Source organism: Phacochoerus africanus, chromosome 4, assembly GCF_016906955.1.
Source record: "Phacochoerus africanus isolate WHEZ1 chromosome 4, ROS_Pafr_v1, whole genome shotgun sequence".
Classification (NCBI taxonomy): domain Eukaryota; kingdom Metazoa; phylum Chordata; class Mammalia; order Artiodactyla; family Suidae; genus Phacochoerus; species Phacochoerus africanus.
Window position 1 is genome coordinate 45,869,155 of NC_062547.1, and position 10,694 is coordinate 45,879,848.

Genomic DNA, 10,694 nt, shown 5'->3' on the forward strand with positions numbered 1-10,694 from the left:
TTGAATGCTTTTTTAGAATCTAAACAGCAAACTTATGCCTGTTAACTTTATGTATGTATGTAATTAGTCTTTTTAGGGGGAACCCACAGCATGTGGAAGTTCCCAGGCTAGGGGTCAAATCAGAGGTGCAGCTGCCCATCTATGCCACAGCCACAGCCAAGCCAGGTCTGAGCCATGTCTGCGACCTCCACCACTGCTCATGGCACTGCTGGATCCTTAACCCACTGAGCAAGGCCAGGGATTGAACCCGTACCCTTCTGAGGTAAGAGGTAGCTGGGCTGAGAACAGCTGGGACTTGTTAGGCAAGTAAATTGGGCCTTGTTTTTCTCTGACACCTCGAGGAAGGTTAATGGCAAGAGCTGAGTTCTGCTGGAGCAGAAACAAGAGGACCACGTCCATCACTCCTGGGGTCAAGGAGACCTCCCCAGTTACACATGCGCAGTAAGACTACCAGGGGCAAAAAGGGCGGGATCGCCAGGCTATAATTCGTCCGGATCCTGGACATTGCTCTAGAATCCATCTTTGTCAAAAGTTGCGTGTGCATATTAGGGAAGGTCCTGTGCCCCGTCCGGTGTGAAAACTAAAACTATTAGCCAAAGGAAAAAAAGACCGGAAGGACTGTGCCATATAAGTGCTTTAGGTCACCTCCCTGGAGTGCTCCACCTTCAGGAGACACCAGCACCCGCACTCCTCTTTAGGGTGTATATTACCTCTTTGCTTCTGACTTAAATAAATTCCTCCTCTATATAGTAGTAGACTATAAATAAGCTACTACACAAACTCTATATGGTAGTTTATAGAGAGGAGTTTATTTAACTACTCTCCCACATATACCTGTTTTCAGAATCTTTGCCTCCTTGAAACATTCTTGCTTTCAACAGGGGGCAAGAATCGGGGCAATTCTACTTTTAGCCTCTAGCTAATCTAGTGACTGGGATTCCTGGTTTTCAACTAAGTTGCCCAGGTTCAGTTCTTGAGCAGAAAATTAAAATCTTGCTCCGAGCCGTCACTCACAGCTCTCTCTCTGAGATCACACCTGGATACTAGTCAGGTTCTTAACCCAATGAGCCACAATGGGAATTCCCCCTAAATAAATTTTTAAGAAAAGATCCAACACTACATTTATTTTATTTTATTGTCTTTTTAGGGCTGCACCTGTGGCATGTGGATTCCTGGGCCATTTCCTCTGGCTGATCTGAGAATTAAATCAAAGAGTTCCCTTTGTGGTGCAGTGGTTAACGAGTCCAACTAGGAACCATGAGGTTGCGGGTTTGATCCCTGGCCTTGCTCAGTGGGTTAAGGATCCGGCGTGGCCATGAGCTGTGGTGTAGGTTGCAGACACGGCTCAGATCCCGAGTTGCTGTGGCTCTGGCGTAGGCTGGTAGCTATGGTTCCGATTGGACCCCTAGCTTGGGAACCTCCATATGCCTCGGGAGCAGCCCAAGAAATGGCAAAAAGACAAAAAAAAAAATTAAATTGACATGAGAGATTAGCAGAAGATCAAACAAATTTAGTAACATGTATCCAGGAGATTCAGGAAAACTGAGTAACTCACCCAAAAGGCTGCAGCCCTCTCACCTCATCATTCTCAGCTTTAGCCTCTTTTAAGAGGCTGATGGAGGTGGGGAGAGTTATGGGAGTTTACCAAGAAAAGCACGGTAAACAAAGGATGATTGTGATGCAGATTTAAGGCATCAGCTTCTCCCTGGATAAAGAGTTTCTAGAGACTTGTCCCTTCTCCTCGTCTGGGTACAGAGAGGGAGATGTCCTTCCAATTAGTTTTCTCTTACACATGTAAATGTCATGGGATTTCAGAGTTTTTCCCTAGTCTGCCTTTTTGCAGAAAATAACCAGCCTAAAACAATATACTAAAAAAATATATCTTAGGGTGGCAAATTCTGCTCCCCTACACAGCTAAAAGAAGATTTTGACAAATGGATAGATAAGCTCTTGGATAAGGAGACAACACAAAGCTGTCACTTATCCCTAGGCTAAGGTATGAATTTAATGAGATCAGGGTTGGTTTGTTTTCTTTTTTTTTTTTTCCCCATAGAACCAGAGAAGCTGTTTCTAAAAGTCACAGGAAAAGGTAAAAGAATAGCCACAAAAAGAAGAGCAGTGTGGAGTTTTAGCCCCATCAGGTATTGAAACATATGATAGAGTTTGAATAATTAGTGTCATATTGGTGTGAATAGACAAATGGAATTGAAAGGGTTAGAAAAAAATGCAAATACGTAGAAGACCATCAAGCCAGTGGGGCAAAGATGGGCTTTTTAGTAAGTAGTATTGGGGCTATTCTTCAGTCATTTGGAAACCAGCTAAAATTTGAATCCATATAGCATATGCCTTGTTTTCTGGGAAAGAAATGCACAATCTAAAAGTTGAGAAATAATTCTCAATGATGCTTCATTTGGGGGCATTACTGAGGACATAAGTCAGGCTCTCCCAGATAAGGGAGGAGCAAGAATATATAGGCGTTTTTGCAAAACAACGACAATAAAAAGAAATCAGGTAGTAAAATATCAAAACATTACTGCTTAAGAAAAAAGACATCTCAAATTAATGATTTTAGCGCTTTTCCCTGTAGGGGAAGATGCAAGAGTCTGGACTTTGAATGCACCTTAACTATCATAGGCTAGTATCCTTTTTTTTCTCCATCTGAATCCCAGCAGGGTGCACTGGGGGGATGGGGACTGCTGAGGGCTTGACGGCTGCAACATTCTTTGTTTACATTCTGTAAACTCTTTTGTTTAATGTGATTTATCCTGGAGATGTCTAGGTATCACTACACAGAAGACTTTCTTATTCTTTATATAGCTACACAATAACTATTCTAGTGCAGGATATACTGTAGGAATAAAACAACATGAAAACAACGACATAAATCTTCTGCAAGGCAAACAACCCTATAAGTGGAAACAAGCTGGGAAAAAATATGCAAATCTTATTAAGGCTAATTTCCTTAATCTAAGAACACAGAAAAAAAATTTTAATAATGCATTAGAAAACATTGGTCAGAAGTTCCCTGACTAGTATCTGACTAGTTTCTGTAAGGACGCAGATTCTATATCTGGCCTCCCTCAGTGGGTTAAGAATCTGGCATTTCTGGGAGCTGTGGTATAGGTCACCGATGCAGGTCAGATCTGGCGTGGCTGTGGCGTAGGCCAGCGGCTACAGCTCCAATTCAACCCCTAGCCTGGGAACCTCCACATACCACGGGTGCAGCCCTAAAGAAAACACAATCATTGGTCAGAAAACCAGTTAAGACACTTCTCATCACATACACCACACTGGAAACATCCAAAAAGATAACTAAACCTTACTCAAAGAAGGAAACGCAGAAGTTCTGTGGTGTGGTGGGTTAAGGATCCAGCACTGTCGCAGAAGCAGCTTGGTTTCCTGCTCTGGCATAGGTTCGATCCCTGACCCGGAAACGTATACATGCTGTGGACTCAGGAAGAAAAAAAAAAAATGTAAATGTAAACTTTACTAAGATAACATATCTCATCTATGATATTGGCAAACATACTAGAACTTGACAGTAATCACTATTGAGAAGGTGTGCTGAAACATGCACTTTCAGACATGGCAAAAGTACAAAGACATTTTCTATGGAAGGGAATTTGGCATTAACTCTCAAATAAGAGATGCCGTCATCTTTTGACTGAACAATTCCAGTTCTTAGGAAACTCTTGCGTTTTCACTTTGTTGCCTTAAAAACATGCACAACCTGGAGTTCCCGTCATGGCTCAGTGGAAATGAATCTGACTAGTATCCATGAGGTTTCGGGTTCGACCCCTGGCCTAACTCAGTGGGTTAAGGATCCGGTGTTGCCGTCAGCTGTGGTGTCGGTCACAGACGCGGCTAGGATCCTGAGTTGCTGTGGCTGTGGTGTAGGCCAGCAGCTACAGCGCCCATTTGACCCTTAGCCCCAGGAACCTCCATGTGCCTCGGGTGCTGCCCTAAAAATAAAAAGACAGGAGAAAAAAAAAAAAAAAGCACAGCCTAAAAGTTGAGAGTTTAGTTTTATTTGGGGTATATTCTGGGAGGCAGCATTTCTGAGAGCTCTCCCAAGAGGAAGGGGAGAATATTAGTACATATGTGATTTCAGCGAAGGGGGAGGCACATGCCGTGAAGCACACATTTTGCAGACGGTTGCTGCTAGTCTCATGAAGTTTACTGTTAGTCACAAGGAGCAGATGTCACCAGGCAGGATCTGAGTGCTTTTCTGGATATGAGGAGATAACAAGAATTGGGCTCATTAAATCTTCTCCTGAAAACATCTACCTGAGGACCTGCTCTGCCAGTTTTCCCAGAGCACTGAATGCCTCACACCTGATCTTCACTTTCAGCTCCTTTCAGGGGGTGTTGAGGATCAGCAGCTGCAGGGGCTCGTGATTCAGTCCGTGTAGAGGCAGATGGCAAGTGCCAATCTCCAGTTAACAACTTGAACACTTATGAAGGGACATAAGCGCCAGGTTATTTACTAGTGTTTTATTTCTAATAGCAACATGAGACAAAGTCAATGTAACAAATTTTTATCTATCGAAGAAAAGTGTATCCTTTAACAGAGCATGTTACAGCTTTATAAAGAATCAGGCTTTTTTCTATGTATGTATGAGGTGGAGAGAGCTCCAGGATAAATCATTAATCATTAATCGTTAAAGACGAGGAAAACCAACAGATGGAATGCGGTCGCTAGCCTCAAAAAATACCCTCAGCGATGCTCAGCTGGTACACACCTTTAATCGTGGCCGGTCTGTGTGATGAACAGAATGTGATGAAAGTGGTGGTGCGTGAATTCTAAGGCTTGTCTAAACACATTGCAGCTTTACACCCTGGACTCTTTGCTCTTCCGGGGGAAGCCAGTTATCATGTCATGATTGTTACCAGAGAGATGTTACCAGAATCCAGGTTTCTGTTCACGGAGCTGAAGAATGAACTTCAACACACAGGCAGCAAGCAAGCCCAAGTCTTTATTACAGGACAGCAAATAGCTCCCAGCACAGACACTGGGAGGGGAAGGATGAGTCCCCCCTTCCTGTTGTTTTATGGAGGTTTTTATTTCTTAGGGTTGGGGGTACCAACGGGGGGTCCAGACATTCTTCCCTTTTCCCATTGGCTTTGTCCAGTCACCTCTCTCAGGCCTCGTCCAATAGGTCTTAGAGGTGGCTATGTCCCATAAGTTTTCCGGCTACTTTGTTCTTTCCTCTAGATTGGGAGTCGCCATTCCTCTCCTGAGGACACTGAAGCAGTCCTACAAGGAGAGAAACTGAAGCCTCCCGCCAATTGCCCGGATCATCATGCCAACCATGTGAATGAGCCACTGTGGGAGTAGCTTCTCCCCAAACCTCAAGTTGACTGCAGACCCAGCTCGCATCTGATTGTGATCTCATGAGAGATCCTGAGCCCTTTCTAAATCCCCGACTGCCTCACAAAACCTCACAGTAAATACCTTGGGTCTCTCTGTCCACAGTTTCTGGCTCACAGTTCCCAAACCCTTGGGAATTTCCTCAACAGTAAGACCCAGGGGAGCATCCTTTGTTATGATATTTGGTTTCTTGTCCTCAGTTTCAGAAAAAATGCTGCAGACCCCTGCAGGTGAAAAGGGAGTCTGGTTATTCACAATAAGCCTCTTTCCACCACAATTGGGTTTATGTTAATCAGGTGATTTTAGAAAGCACTTAAGGACGGGCTGGTTATCAGGGGAACAAATTTGCTTAGAGGGTGGGAACTCTCAGTCCCACCCCCTGATTGCAGAGGAGGAGAAAATGTCTGGACGTTGAATTAATTGCCAACGCCAGTGGATTTAATCAACTCTTCCTGGGTCCTGAAGCCTCCGCAAAATTCCAAAGGAAAGGGTTTTGGAGAGCTTCCAGGTGGGTGAAGCAGATCGCCTCCACATGCCACTGTGGTTCCAAACTCCAAAAGGACAGAAGTTCCTTTGTCCAGGACCTCGCCTTGCATATCTTTTCATCTGGCTGTTGGTTCGAATCCTTTTAACATCGTCCTGTAATAAACCAGTCATCTGGTGAGTAAATTGGTTTTCTGAATTCTGAGAGCTGGTCTTGCAAGTTAATTGAACCCAAGGAGGGGGTTGCGGAAGCTTCTGTTTTATAGCCAGTTGGTTAGAAGTACAGGTAATGAGCTGGATGTGAGACTGAGCCCTTAACTTGTGGTGTTTGATGCCGTCTCGGGGTAAATGGTGTCGGAATAGAGTTGAACGGTCGGACCCCCAGCTGCTGTTCCAGCTGCTGTTGGAAAAATCACTCTTTGCTTGTGTGTGGAAAGAAACCACACCCCCACGCTGGAAATGGTTCCAGAATATTTAGGTTTAATTTCATTTCTATGTATTTATTTTTTGTTTTGTTTTTCAGGGCTGCACCCACAGCACATGGAGGTTCCCAGGCTAGGGGTCAAATCAGAGCTACAGCTACCGGCCTCTGTCACAGCCACAGCAACTCCAGATCCGAGCCGAGTCTGCGACCCACACCACAGCTCACAGCAACGCTGGATCCTTAACCCACTGAGTGAGGCCAGGGACCAAACCCGCAACGTCATGGTTCCCAGTCAGGTTCGTTTCAGCTGCACCACGACGGGAACTCCTAGGTTTAATCTTAAAAATAAAACTTTTAAGATTTAAACATCTAGATTTCTGGAGTTCCCATTGTGGCTCAGTGGAAACGAATCTGACTAGTGTACCTGAGGACACAGGATCGACGTTGCTGTGAGCTATGGTGTGGGTCGCAGACGTGGCTCCCATCTGGCGTTGCTGTGGCTGTGGTGTAGGCCGGTGGCTACAGCTCCGATTTGACCCCTAGCCTGGGAATCTCCATATGCTGTAGGTGCGGCCCTTAAAAAAAAAAAAAAAATTAAAAATACAGATTTCTTGTAAAAATCTGTATTTTCAGCTTTTCTTTAAAAAATGTGATGTTCCATCAATGCTGGGCTGGCATTTTGTTAGCATTTATTTCTGCTCTGATCTTTATTTCTTCCTTTCTACTAACTTTGGGTTTTGTTTGTTCTCCTTTCTCTGGTTGTTTTAGGTGTAAGTTTAGGTTGTTTATTTGGAATTTTTCTTGTTTGCTGAGGTGAGATTGTATTGCTATAATGGGCTGGCATTTTGAATAGAAAAAAACAATTGGAGCTGAGTTTGTGGCTTTTTACATGATAGGCACTGCACCAAATGCACATCATTAATTTGAACTTTCTGTCTGGTCTTGTAGGTATTTAAATATATGGCCCCCACCTTATTTATGTCTTTTTTAGGGCTGTACCCGCAGCATATTGAGTTTCCCGGACTAGAGGTCAAATCAGAGCTGTAGCCTCTGGCCTACGCCACAGCCACAGCAATGCAGGATCCAAGCCACAGCCCACAGCAACACCAGATCCTTAATCCGCTGAGTGTGGCCAGGAATCAAACCCACAACCTCATGGTTCCTAGACAGGAACTGCAGTGGCCCACCCACTTTAAACATTAGAAGAATAAACATTAGAAGAAAGCTCTCACTTGGGTTCCCCTGTGAATCTTTGTTTCTACAGACTCAAGTATCATAGCTTCTTTATCTAATTTGGCTCTTATCATTCTTCTCTGGACTTTTAATTTACCAGTGTTCCATTTATTTTCTCTGGCTATTTCAGAATGGGTGGATGCAGACAATATATTTTGAGGAATGCAATTTGAGACACCTTTTTCTTTTTTTCTTTTTTTTTTTAACCCGAGAAACATAGATAATTGACAACAGCTCCCAGGGCTTTTATCACTAGAGGGCTTATTAAACCAGCCCTTCTCCATTTATCCTTTTCCGAATGCAGTTATTTGAACTCAAATGTAATGAATCATACCAAGTCTTCTTAACGGTGCATATTTTATATCTCTTTGGATCTTCTTTGTCTTCATTCAGGCTGATAGTGTTGAAACGGTTATTAAGGGAAAATAGACCGAGACAAAGCGTTAGCAACCAGATCTCCACTTACGCTGTCTGTCTTCCTGATGACATTAACTATGACTATCCTTTTTAAAAGCTTTCCTTAAAGAAAAAAACAGAGCCCCAGCTGGAAATTTTGACTATGTGTGAAGCCTCTTCTAGACAACTGAAGTGAGTCTGGGGCCCTGAACTTGGGGACCATTTCTCGAGTAAAACTGGTGACAGACTTTGATCCTGGTCTCTGAAAATGCAATCGAAATTAGTATATTGATAATATATGACAACAGTGCTAAACTTTCTATTTTGAAAAATTTAATTCTTTTTCTCAATTCCTTGGGATTTTCTATTAGGAAATAAATATCTTTAAATAATGACAGTTTTGTTTCTTCCTTTCCAATTATTATGGCTTTTATTTCTTACTACTACTGTGGTTAGAACTTCCAGTCGTGTGTTAATGAAAAGTGCTGATAGTGAACTTTCTTGTCTAAGGGAATGACTTAACATTTCATTGTTACATACGACATTGACTATCGTTCTTCTATGTGTAACCCCCAGACTTAAGTTCCCTTATATTCTAGATTTCTCTTTTTTTCTCTCCCTGCCATCCATACAGCCTTCCTTCTTTCATTCCTCTTTTCTTTATTTCTTCAACGATGAAGGGTGGCTTTTATCATTTTTTGCATCTATTGAAATGATCAGGAGTTCCCATTGTAGCTCAGTGGGTTAAGAACCCAACTAGCATGCATGAGGAAGCAGGTTGGATCCCTAGCCTCGCTCGGTGGGTTAAAGGATCTGGTGTTGTTGTGAGCCGTGGTGCAAGTTGCAGACACAGCTTGGCTCTGGTGTTGCTGTGGTTGTGGTGTCGGCTGGCAGCTGGAGCTCCGATTCAACCCCTAGCCTGGGAACTTTCATATATGCCACAGATGCGGCCATTAAAAATAATTCATTCTTGGAGTTCCCGTCGTGGCTCGGTGGTTAATGAATCTGACTAGGAACATGAGGTTGTGGGTTCGATCCCTAGCCTTGCTCGGTGGGTTAAGGATCCGGTGTTGCCATGAGCTGTGGTGTAGGTCAAAGACTTGGCTCGGATCTTAAGTTGCTATGGCTGTGGCCAGAGGCTACAGCTCCAATTAGACCCCTAGCCTGGGAACCTCCATATGCCGAGGGAGTGGCCCTAGAAAAAGGCAAAAAGACAAAATAATAATAATAATAATAATAATAGTAATACATTCTTGGAGTTCCCGTCATGGCACAGCGGGAATGAATCTAACTAGGAACCTTGAGATTGCAAATTTGATCCCTGGCCTTGCTCAGTGGGTTAAGGATCCGGCATCGCCCTGGGCATGGTGTAGGCCACAGACGCAGACAAGGCTCGGATCCCCAGTTGCTGTGGCTGTGGTGTAGGCTGGCGGGTACAGCTCCAATTAGATTCCTAGCCTGGGAACCTCCATATGCTTCGGGTGCAGCCCTAAAAAGACAAAAGCCAAAAAAAAAAATTTGTTCTTTCTTCTCTTTAATTGGTTAATGTGTCAATTTCTAATGTTAATTCTCCCTTGCATAACTGCCCTCTTGGCCTAAATACCTCCTCAAAGGCCCACATCCATTGCACTGGGGATTAGGTTTCAATATATGAATTTGGGCAGGGACACAAAAATTAGGCCCATTGCCATGACTTGGTTAAGTCCAACATCTCTACTATTTGATAGTGTGATTTGAAGTTCTTAATCATGGTTTTGTAGTTTACTAGTTGAAATTCTTGAGGAGGAGTATGAGAGACAGACTAAGCTTAGTTTAAGGATTAGAACTTGGGTTTGGTGTAAATTCTTGAATCAGTGGTGGCCAGAGAGATGGGTTTTGTGCTTCCAACAAGGTGATCTAAACCACATGGAGACAGAAGTTTTCTATTTTCTATCTTCCATTGGATTCTTAAATTGTCTCATTGTTCTCTTCAGAAGGTTAAGGCATCGCAGGTATTAACTAACTTTCTCCTACCAAACTCAACTCTAGGCATGGGGCACAGACAAACTCTGTCCCACTCATCTCTGGAATCAATCTACACGGTGTTAAGAGTACACTGAGGAATCTCCTCTGCCAGCAGGTGGGGTCTAGAAATGAGTCCAGCAGCCATTAGCAATAAGTGCCTGTGTCCCCCTCCCCTCTTAGGGGGCCTTTTTTAATAGATCTAATTGAATGTTAATTAGTTTCAGGTGTACAGCATAATGACCAGTGTTTGTATTAGTGCAAAATCATCCCAGTGTGTCTAGTAAACAGCAGCCGGGGGAACCGGCACAGTCAAATTCTCTTTCCTCCCAGAAATCTCCTTGCATGCTGCAACTGATAGGGTCTCCAGGGACCAAGTGAACATGACAGTGTCATCTGAGCTACAGCTCCAGTGAGTGTCCGGCCATAGCACAAATTTAATTCTGCTGCCGGGCTGTACACAACTTGTAAAAGAAACATGGCCTTCACCTTGTTCGTGTTGAAAATAGATATCTATTGAGTGAGTGAATTAATAATGGATAAACAAGATAACTCTGCAGCAAAAGTTTAGGGACATGGAAAAATGTTCCCTGGTCAATAATTCTGATGTAGGAAGTGAACAGAGAAGAGGGACCCCCATCACCTCCCCTGGGGCCCATCCTAATAGGAAGTCCCACGTGGAGGCTGTACTCTGGTCTCTGAAAGGCTCTTGGCTGTACCTGCCACTGTAGTGGCTAGTTTACCAGAAGGTCTTGAAGCCTTCAGTGTCTCTCACTTAATACAGCA

General features: G+C 43.6%; 1 protein-coding gene across 1 annotated transcript in view; it reads left to right on the forward strand.

Moving 5' to 3' along the window:
• The window catches only part of LOC125125352 (vitamin D 25-hydroxylase), a 31,281-nt gene extending 25,057 nt beyond the window's left edge, over nucleotides 1-6,224 (forward strand). The window contains exon 6 of the transcript XR_007134410.1: nucleotides 5,216-6,224. The gene's annotated coding sequence lies outside the window, so the exon portion shown is untranslated. The remainder of the gene's footprint in view (nucleotides 1-5,215) is intronic.
• Nucleotides 6,225-10,694: the final 4,470 nt, after the last annotated feature.